Source organism: Lemur catta, chromosome 16, assembly GCF_020740605.2.
Source record: "Lemur catta isolate mLemCat1 chromosome 16, mLemCat1.pri, whole genome shotgun sequence".
NCBI lineage: Eukaryota > Metazoa > Chordata > Mammalia > Primates > Lemuridae > Lemur > Lemur catta.
The window spans coordinates 14,515,065-14,525,639 of NC_059143.1; positions in this window are offsets into that span (position 1 = coordinate 14,515,065).

Here is a 10,575-nt window from a genome sequence, read left to right on the forward strand (position 1 = left end):
TCTTGGGGGACTTATTTCTCTATTTCATAATTTTAGAGGTAACTATTTTAGCTGGAATTTTAAAGTTCTATTTGTGTCTTGTATATATCTACTGTGTGAAAGGAAGCATAGAAGGAAATAACAAGGCATTTTTGTTTTAAGTTCATCTTCTCAAACTGCTTTTATCATAAGAGAAATTTGATTCTCATTGTAGTTTGTGATAAAAGGATAAAAATTAAATGCCACCACTGCTGAATATTTCAGCTTGGTATAATTTATAATTTATTTATAATATATATTTATAGTATAGATAAATATGACCCGGCTCTACTTATTTGTCTAGGCTTTTCTCATTTTACCTTCCAAGAACACGAACTGTCTTTCTGTTACTAGAATACTCTATTTCTGTCTCCCCTACCTCTTACTCCTATATACTTCCAGTTTCAGCCTAAATTATCAATTTCTCAAGAAATTTTTCACTGCCTTTCCAATCTAAATTCGACTTCCCTGATTTATGCTTTCATAGTTCTATTTTTCTTTGATGACACATACCACATACTATAATTATAATCATGGTGTTCTTCATCTGTCTGTCTCTATCATCACATTTAAACTTAACAGGCATCTTGATTAGTTAGGTACCATTTTATCCCCAGCAGCTAACACAGGGCCTAGCACACTGTAAGCACTTTGTTTTTATTTGCAAATCAGTTTATCCATGTAATTAATAACTCTAAAGCTAATAAGTCAAATTATTGGCCTGACCATACCAAATAGGTAATGGAAAATTGAGTGAATTTATTTATTGGTCACCAAAATAACTATACATTAAAGGTAATTTTTAAAAAGTAATAGCTCAGTTCACTTGGCAAGTGGCCTGCAGTAAAAAAACAGTTTAACAAATATAATATCCCAGTGATTGAAAATGCATTTGTTTATATACCTTCTGCCTTGTAGCAATCAAGAATTGGGGCATCTCAAAGAATTGACAAAATGTTGCCTGAAACTGGAAAGGACAACCTGTCTCCTTTGCCTCAAACCCTGCTCCTCTTTCAGTGTTCAACTCTATTGTATTTTCTTCATGAAGTCTTCTTTTACAACTGAAACACCCAATGGCTTTCCCCTTTCACTAAATTTCTGTTGCAGTGAAAAGTCCAAGGCCCCCAAGTCAGCACTGGATCATGTACACCACTGTTCACAGTTGTTTTCAACAGTAGTCTTATCTAACCTTATTAGATTGCAAATGCCTCAAAGGGAGGAACCAATACCTTTATACATCTCAACCCCACGGTGCCTAAAGCAGTGCTGAGAATGTAGTGCCCACACAGTCAGCACTTAGTGACTTGTTTGTAGGCAAAACAATTAATTAATCTGACAATATTGGTCCATATCTATCGAAGGTGTACATGTAACAACAGCTGTAATTCCTGGGAACAGTGGAACTCACTTTGTGGGTGGTGGGTTTGTTTAAACCTTTTCGGTACAGAGCTTGTTCTCCAACCACATCAGCAATGAGGAGGGACAGGGAGTCTCCTTTCTTCCTCTTCAACTTCTCTAGGGTCTTGTCATGAAAAAAGTAAAACAATAATTAGAACTGTTCCTATTCTGAGATTAGGTTCTCTTTGAGGAGACAGTTTAACTCGGTGTCAAAAAAGCAGCTGCTTTGTACTTTTAGGGAATGTACCTAATTAATCAGAGGCCAAACAAGTAGAAATAAAACCAGGCTTCCATTTTATTATTGAGTAAAGCCTATTGGAGCTCCAAAAAGATTTTGGGCATGACATGTACTTGCCCCGCTGATTTAATGAGCTTCTCACGGACTCACTGGAATTTTGGCAGGATCAGGCAGCATCCCTTGAACAATGGCACCCTACTCTACCATGGACCCCTAGACAAAAGTGCCAAGAGGGTGTTGCCAGACATCCAATCTGAGAGGGAGGGAGAGTTCTGTACTGAAGGTAGAAAGAAATTCTTCATGCTGACCATTTCTCCCTATTTCATTCAATCGGTCATTTGTGAGCCTTTCAAAAGTATTTCTTCAGAATCTACTATGTGTCTAGGATGACTCAAAGGAAAAGTAAGAATTAGTGCTAGCTTTCTAGGAGCTTGCAATCTGCTTCAGAAGATTAGGTACACACACAAGGCAGGTAAGTAACAATAGAAGACAGAATTCGATTACATTTTGATCAGAGAAAAGCAAAATCATTATGAATGGGAGTTATCAGAGAATATTTTCTAGGGTAGTGGAAACTCTACAGAACCTGGAAAGGGTTATTTATAATGATATTTTCATAGCTAGGTCATTAATAGGCAATTTACTCCCCCCAAAATGGTTTAATTTACATCAGATGCTGAGTTATTTGATTTACATAATCCTATTTAAGAGTCATGGAAGACTAGAATATGTACTATTTTTCACCAAAAGTCTAGCTGCAGAAAATAAGGCAAGTCTAGATTGTTTTTGCCTATGATTACTGACAATTTGAAGCAAAGTTTCAATAGGAAGAAAATAATTTTAGTTGATTTTAAAAATACATTTCAGTTTATTTACCTAGGAGTTTCTCTAAGTAAATAAAGGACTATTTCTTTAAACAAATCACTTTATCTCTGTGTCCTCTCTTTCTATAAATATCAGGACATTGGCCTAGAGCAGTGTTTCCCAGAGGTTCTACAAAATATTAATAGATATTATGCAAAAAGGGGGCCTTATGGTCATGCATATTTCACAAACTTTGGGTTAAACAAAGTTATACTGGGTACTTATTGTAGAATTTCTTCTAGCCTTTAATATGATTATTTGAATTGTGGATTTTCAAGATGAGGGTAAAGTATGTGCCATTTTCAAAACTTATTTGATTATAGAATACTGTTTTTGGTAGAGAGAGGGTCTGAATATGTTGCCCAGGCTGGTCTGGAACTCCTGGCCTCAAGTGATCCTCTCACCTCCGCTTCCCAAAATGCTGAGATTACAGATGTGAATGAGCCACTGTGCCTTGCCTAGAATATTTTTTTAATGAAGCATCATGTTGAACTGTGTTCTAATAACTCAACTTGGGTAATATGAATGCATTTTGGGGTTTAAAAATGTTGTGATTCTGCATTTGTACCTTAAATGTATATTTGTAGATCTATGTGAAACCTAATTATTTTGCTAGTGCTGATTTTACTTAGAACTTATAAGAAATATATGATTTTTATACATTCCAAACTTAGAGAATACGTTCATTTTTTTCTTTTAAGTATCCCAAACCAAGTTGCAGTTACAGGTAAATCTGTATTACACTAAAACACTGAAATGGTTCCAAGTACGTAACTGAAACTTAATTCTTTCTTTGGTATTAATTTTATAGTCTTTTGATTCTCTGGTGTTTTCTCCAAAGATACTGCCTTTAGAGACAACTTTTTGTGCTTAAAATTTGCCCATTAAAGGGGGCTCTGTTTGATATAGGGTAGAAAATTACCTAACTGAAACAATAGTTAAGCCTAAAAAAGTTACCTTGTTATTAAACAAGGCCTGGTGCTTTATTTAATTATGATTTTATCACCTAGTAACAGCTGGAGAGCTTTTTCTTTTTTTAAAAAACAGATACTCCTCCTGTCGCTTACCCACAAAAAGATGCCAGGTCACATTTGTTTGTTTGTTTCAAGAATCCGCAAACACTTACTTTTACATTTAAAAAAACCTTACTCTGCATTGAAATGCCAGCCTCTGGGGTTTTATAAGACCCCTGCTGATTGACCCTACCCTTGACCTTAGCTCCAAAGCCCAACTCTTTTCTGGCATGCCCGAGTAGAGAATTTATTTACTTTAACAGTAGGGAGTCTGAATTCCAGGAATATGCTTTTAAAAAGCCTCCAGATACTCAACGCCTGTAATCCTAGCACTCTGGGAGGCCAAGGCGGGCGGATCATTTGAGCTCAGGAGTTCAAGACCAGCCCGAGCAAGAGCGAGACCCCGTCTCTGCTAAAAAATAGAAAGAAATTATATGGACAGCTAAAAAATACATATATAGAAAAATTAGCCGGGCATGGTGGTGCATGCTGTAGTTCCAGCTACTCAGGAGGCTGAGGCAGTTGGATTGCTTGAGCCCAGGAGTTTGAGGTTGTTGTGAGCTAGGCTGATGCCACAGCACTCTAGCCGGGGCAACACAGTGAGACTCTGTCTCAAAAAAAAAAAAAAAAAAAGCCTCCAGATATATTTACCCAATCATCAACTCCACAAACATGGGAGGCTCTACTAACACACACAGTGGATAATAGTGGTTGGTCGCTGTCAAGGGTTCTGCGGAGATGGCTCAGCTCTAAGCAACGGTACCTAGAGGGCTATAAACAGAGTTCCACTAGAAGTGGCCTTTTTGATCATCAAGAAAAAAATAAAAATGATAGTCCTATGGGTACCTCAAAGCAGGGAGGCAGTCTTGGGGCCAATTCTCCATTTTCCCTGCCTGCCTGTGTGCATTGATTCCTATTCACTCTCACATTTCCTGCTAACATTACTATAGGGTTGTAAAGTGCAATACCATGTGCATTTTTTGAAGTCTTTTTTTATTTGAATTGGATAACATGCCCATTAAATATTTATAAAATGCTAAAAAGTACAAAAGGAAAAAAATTACTCATAGCTACTATTACATAGCTATTATTAATAATTTATTAATAGTAAATTTCCTCTAGTTTTGGGGGGGAGCAGAGTCTCTTTTTACACATTTGTAATAATTTTTATATACAATTTTCTCATGCTTTTACAACATATTGCACTCAACAGGCATCTAGGGTGCAAAATTTAGGAAGGCCTTCACTCTCAGGGTTGTGAAAATGCAGGGTTGGCACCTGAGAGGGAGTGTCTCCTTACGTTTTGCTCCCTGTGTGCCTTGCTTGCAACACTTATTAGTGTTTGATTGAATAACTGGATACTGTAACCTAGCTAAATTGACGTAAACTAACCCTCACAGTCACAACCCCAAACTACAATTATGAAACATGCTTGCAAAATGTTGTGAAAACCAGAGGCCAAGGGAAAGAGGGTATTAAGAGTTCACCAGGAGCCTCTTCATACCCTAGGTGAGAATGTCAGTGGCTTGAAAACAAATTCAGATTCCTTTATCACAGTGTGGACTGGTCTCAGTAAAAGCAGAGACTGTTCCTACAGAGACCAAATTGTATACCGGAGTCCCCCATTATCCACGGTTTCGCTTTCTGGGGTTTCAGTTATCCCCAGTCAACTGTGGTCCGAAAATATTAAATGGAAAATTTCAGAAATAAACAATGTGTATGTTTTAAATTGCATGCTCTTCTCAGTAGTGTGATGAAATGTCGTGCTGTCCCACTCTGTCCCACCAAGGGAGATGAATCATCCTTTTGTGCCAGAGTCCATGCTGTACAGGCACACCTCGGAGATACTGTACGTTCAGTTCCAGACCACTGCAATGAGATGAATACCACAGTAAAAGCAAGTCACACAAAGTTTTTGGTTTCCCAGTGCATATAAAAGTTATGTTTACACTATACTGTAGTCAAAGTGTGCAATAGTGTTTTGTCTAAAAAATGTATATGTCTTAATTAAAAAATACTTTATTGCTAAAACATGCTAACGATAATCTGAGCCTTTGGTGACTTGTAATCTTTTTGCTGGTGGAGGGTCTTGCCTTGATGTTGATGGTTGCTGACTGATCAGGGTGGTGGTTGCTAAAAGTTACGGTGGCAATTTCTTTTTTGTTTTATTTTTTAAAATTTTTAAGCTTTTTTTTTTTTTTTTTGAGATGGAGTCTCACTCTGTCACCTGGGCTAAAGTGTTGTGGTGTCAGCCTAGCTTACAGCAACCTCAAACTCCTGGGCTCAAGCAATCCTCCTGCCTCAGCCTCCCGAGTACCTGGGACTACAGGCACATGCCACCACGCCCGGCTAATTTTTCTATTTTTAGTAGAGACGAGGGTCTCACTCTTGCTCATGTTGGTCTCAAACTCCTGAGCTCAAGGGATCCTCCAGCCTTGGCTTCCCAGAGTGCTAGGATTACAGGTGCAAGCCACCGCACCCGGCCAGCAATTTCTTAAAATAAGACAACAATGAAGTTTGCCTCATTGATTCACTCTTCCTTTCACAAAAGATTTCTCTGTAGAATGTGATGTTGTTTGATAGCATTTTACCCACACTTGAATTTGTTTCAAAGTTGAAGGCCATCCTTTCAAACCCTGCTCCTTTATCAATTAAGTTTATGAAATATTCTAGGTCCTTTGTTGTCATCTCAACAATATTCACAGCGCTTCACCAGGAGTAGATTCCATCTCAAGAAACCACTTTCTTTGATCATCCAAAAGAAGCAACTCCTCATCTGTTCAAGTTTTATCATGAGATTGCAGCAATTCAGTCACATCTTCAGGCACCACTCTTAATTCTAGCTCTCTTGCTATTTCCACATCTGCGGTTACTTTCTAGACTGAAGTCTTGAACCCCTCAAAGTCACCCATGAGGGTCAGAATCAGCTTCTTCCAAACTCTTCTTAATGTTGATACTTTGACCTCCTCCCATGAATCATAAATGTTCTTTAATGGCATCTGGAATGCTGAATCTTTTCCAGAGGTTTTCATTTCAATTCACTTTGCCTAGATTCATCAGAGGAATCACTATTTATGTCAGCTATAGCCTTACAAAATGTATTTCTTCAATAATAAGCCTTGAAAGTTGGAATTACTCCTTGATCCACAGGCTGCAGAATGGATGTTGTGTCAGCAGGCATGAAAACAACATTTATCTCCTTGCCATCTCCATCAGAGCTTTTGGGTGATCAGGTGCATTGTCAATGAGCAGTAATATTTTGAAAAGAATCTTTTTTTCTGAGCAGTAGGTCTCAACAGTGGACTTAAAATATTCAGTAAACCATACTATAAACAGATGTGCTGTCATCTAGGCTCTGTTGTTCCATTAATAGAGCACAGGCAGAATAGATTTAACATAATTCTTAAGGGCCTCAGGATTTTCAGAATGGCAAATAAGCATTAGTTTCAACTTAAAGTCACCAGCTGCATTAGCCCCTAATAAGAGAGTTAGCCTTTTAAAGCTTTGAAGCCAGGCATTGATTTCTCCTCTCCAGCTATGAAAGTCCTACAAAGCATCTTCTTGCAATATCAAGCTGTTTTGTCTATTGTTTACATTGAAAATCTGTTGTTTAGTGTAGCCACCTTCATCAGTGATCTTACCTAGATCTGGATATCTTGCTGCAGCTTCCACATCAGCATTTGCTGCTTCACCTTGTACTTTTATGTTATGGAGATGGCTTCCTCCCTTAAACCTCATGAACCTAACTCTGCTAGCTTCCAACTTTTCTTCTGCAGCTTCCTCACCTCTCTGAGCCTTCACAGAATTGGAGAGAGTTAGTCCCTTGCTTTGGATTAGGTTTTGGCTTAAGGGAATATTGTGGCTGATTTGATCTTCTATCCTGACCACTCAAACTTTCTCCATATCAGCAATAAGGCTATTTTACTGTCCTATCATTTGTGTGCTCACTGGAGTAGCATTTTTAATTTTCCTTAAGAACTTTTATTTCCTTTTTTTGCATTCACAACTTGGCTAAGTCCTTGGCACAAGAAGCCTAGCTTTCTGCCTATCTTGGCTTCATAGTGGAGGGTCTCCACCAGCCTTCCTCACTAAGCTTAATCGTTTCTAGCTTTTGATTGAAAGTGAGAGACATGGAAATTTTTCTTTTTACTTGAACACTTAGAGGACATTATAGGGTTATTAACTGGCCTAATTTCAATATTGTTGTGTCTCAGGAAATACGGTTGTCTGAGGAGAGGGAAAGAGACAGGGGAATGGCCAGTAAGTAGAGCAGTCAGAGCTTACACATTTATGGATGAAGTTCACTGTCTTTTATGGGCATAGTTTGTGACACCCCCAAAACAATTACAACAGTAAATTGAAGATCGCTGATCACAAATCATAATAACAGATATAGTAACAATGGAACAGTTTGAAATATTTCAAGAATTACCAAAATGTGACATAGAGACAGGAAGTAAGCACATGCTGCTGGAAAAATGGTGCTGATAGACTTGCTCCATGCAGGGTTTCCACAAACCTTCAATTTGTAAAAAACAAAATATGTGTGAGGTGAATAAAGTGAAGCATAATAAAATGAGATGTGCTCATCTATGCTACTGCCCATTAGTTACTCAGTAGTGGTCTTGGTTATCAGATCAAAAAAAAAGTACAGTATATATAGGGTTTGGTACTACCTGTGGTTTCAGGCATCCACTGGGGGTCTTAGAACTTATCCCCTGTGGATGAGGGAGGGACTACTGCATCACAGAACATCCCAGGGAATTGATAGGAATTGCATAACCATGTCATTTTTATCATTAATAACCCAGCCTCTAGGCCAATGGAGACCGTCAAAAGTAACAAGGAAGGAGGGGAGGCAGTGATTACCAGATCACAGGGAAGAGATGTAGACGCTTTACTGTGTATAACACTGTCTTTTTAAATGTCAAAAACTAAAAGAACACATGTGTATGGGGAAAGAACATATCAAACTTGATGAGGGTGCATTAATGATCAAAAAATGCAAATCATAGCTGGGACTGCCTCAATTTCTTTCTTTTTCTTTTCTCTTCTTCCTTTTTCTCTTTTAACCTTTCCCAATCCCTCCACCCTACACTATTCTTTAGCAGTCAGTTCCAAACAAAGGTAAGCAATTATAATAAGAGAATATCAGCAGGAATGTGTGTAAAAAGTGGAAAAGTAATAAATAAACAAAAAATAGGAAAGAAACATAAGCAAAAAGGTAAAAGAAAAACCCAACTTCTCAGAAGAACTATCCCAGGAAACAGATAAAAAATTCCAGCAGGGCATAATGGCTCACACCTGTAATCCTAGCACTTTGGGAGGCTAAGACAGGAGGATCACTTGAGCTCTGGAGTTTGAGGTTGCAGTGAGCTATGATGATGCCACTGCACTCTAACTCAGGCAACAGAGCAAGACCTTATCTCAAAAAAAAAAAAAAAGAAAGAAAGAAAGAAAAAAAAAAGAAAAAAGAAAGAAAAGAAAAGAAAAAAAGAAATTCCAACAACTAGTTGAGTATAGTCTCAGAGAAATCAGATATTATGACCTCTCTATTAAAAGTATTTACAAAGAGATGCAAGCATTTAAAGAGGAAATTATAACGTCTAGATTTTAAAAGCAAGGTGGCATAATGCCCCTAAGTTTCAACCATCTTGTAGCATGTGTCAGAATTTTCTTCCTTTTTAAAGCTGAATAATTCCCTTGTATGTATTTATCACATTTTATTTATTGATTCATCTGTTGGTGGACACTTGGGTTAATTCTCCTTATTGATGATTGCAAATAATGCTGCTACTCACATGGGTGTACAAATATTACCGGAGACCCTGCTTTCAATTCTTTGGAGTATATACTCCAAAGATTGCTGGATCTTATGGTAGTTCTATTTTTAATTTTTTGAGGAACTGCCATACTGTTTTCCACAGCAGCTGCACCATTTTACATTCCCACCAACAGTGCATAAAGGTTCCAATTTTCCCACATCCTCGCCAACATTTGTTTTTCCTTCCTTCCTTCCTTCATTCCTTTTACCTGCTTACCCATAGTCTTTATTTAACAAAAGACACCACCATCCATTCAGTTGCTAAGACCAAAACTGTACTGCCTGCCTTGATTCTTCATGTTTTTTCACACTCAGCATCAAATCCTTCAGCAAATCCTGTTGAGTCTATCTTCAGAACATATCACTCATCCAATATTTCTCATTTCCCCTACCATTCCCCTCTTAGTCCAAGCCACTATCACTGTCTGACATGAATTCTGTAATAATCACCCAACTCATATCTTCACCTCCACTCTCGCTCCTCACACTCACTGCCCATTCTCAACATCGTAGCCAGAGGGATATTTTTAAATGAAACAAAGCGTTTCACTCTCCTGCTCTCAATCCCTTCAGTGGTTTCCCATGTTCTTACTATAGTAAGAACAAAGTCCAAAATCATTTTCATGCCTGCGTAGTCCTTTACTATGTAGTCTCTGGCTACCTCTTCAGCTTCATTTTTTACACCTTTCCTCTCATTTATTGCACTATTTCAAGCTTTTCTCCTTACTCTTCCTAGAACTTCCTACTCACAGTCTCATTTCAGGAACTTTGCTCTTGCTCTTCCATCTGTCTGGAATTTTTTGCCAGATATTCACATGACTTGCTCCCTCATTTTATTCAGTTTTTGCTCAAACTAGTGTTTTGCCAACACTTATTTTTTGCCTTTTTTTTTTTAAATAGTGGCTATCCTGCTAGGTGTGAGGTGGTATCTCATTGTGATTTTGATTTGCATTTCCCTAGTGATTAGTGATGTTGAGCATCTTTTCATCTGCTTCTTGGACATTTACATATATTCTCTGGAAAAGTTCAAGTTCTTTGCCCATTTTTTGATCTGGTTGGGTTTTGTTGTTGTTGAGTTGCAGGAGTTTTTTTATATATTCTGGATATTAACCCCTTATCAGATATATGATTTGAAAATGTTTTCTGTCATCCTGTAGGTTGCCTTTTCTCTCTGTTGATTGTGTCCTTTGATGCACAGAAATTTTTCATTTTGATGTATT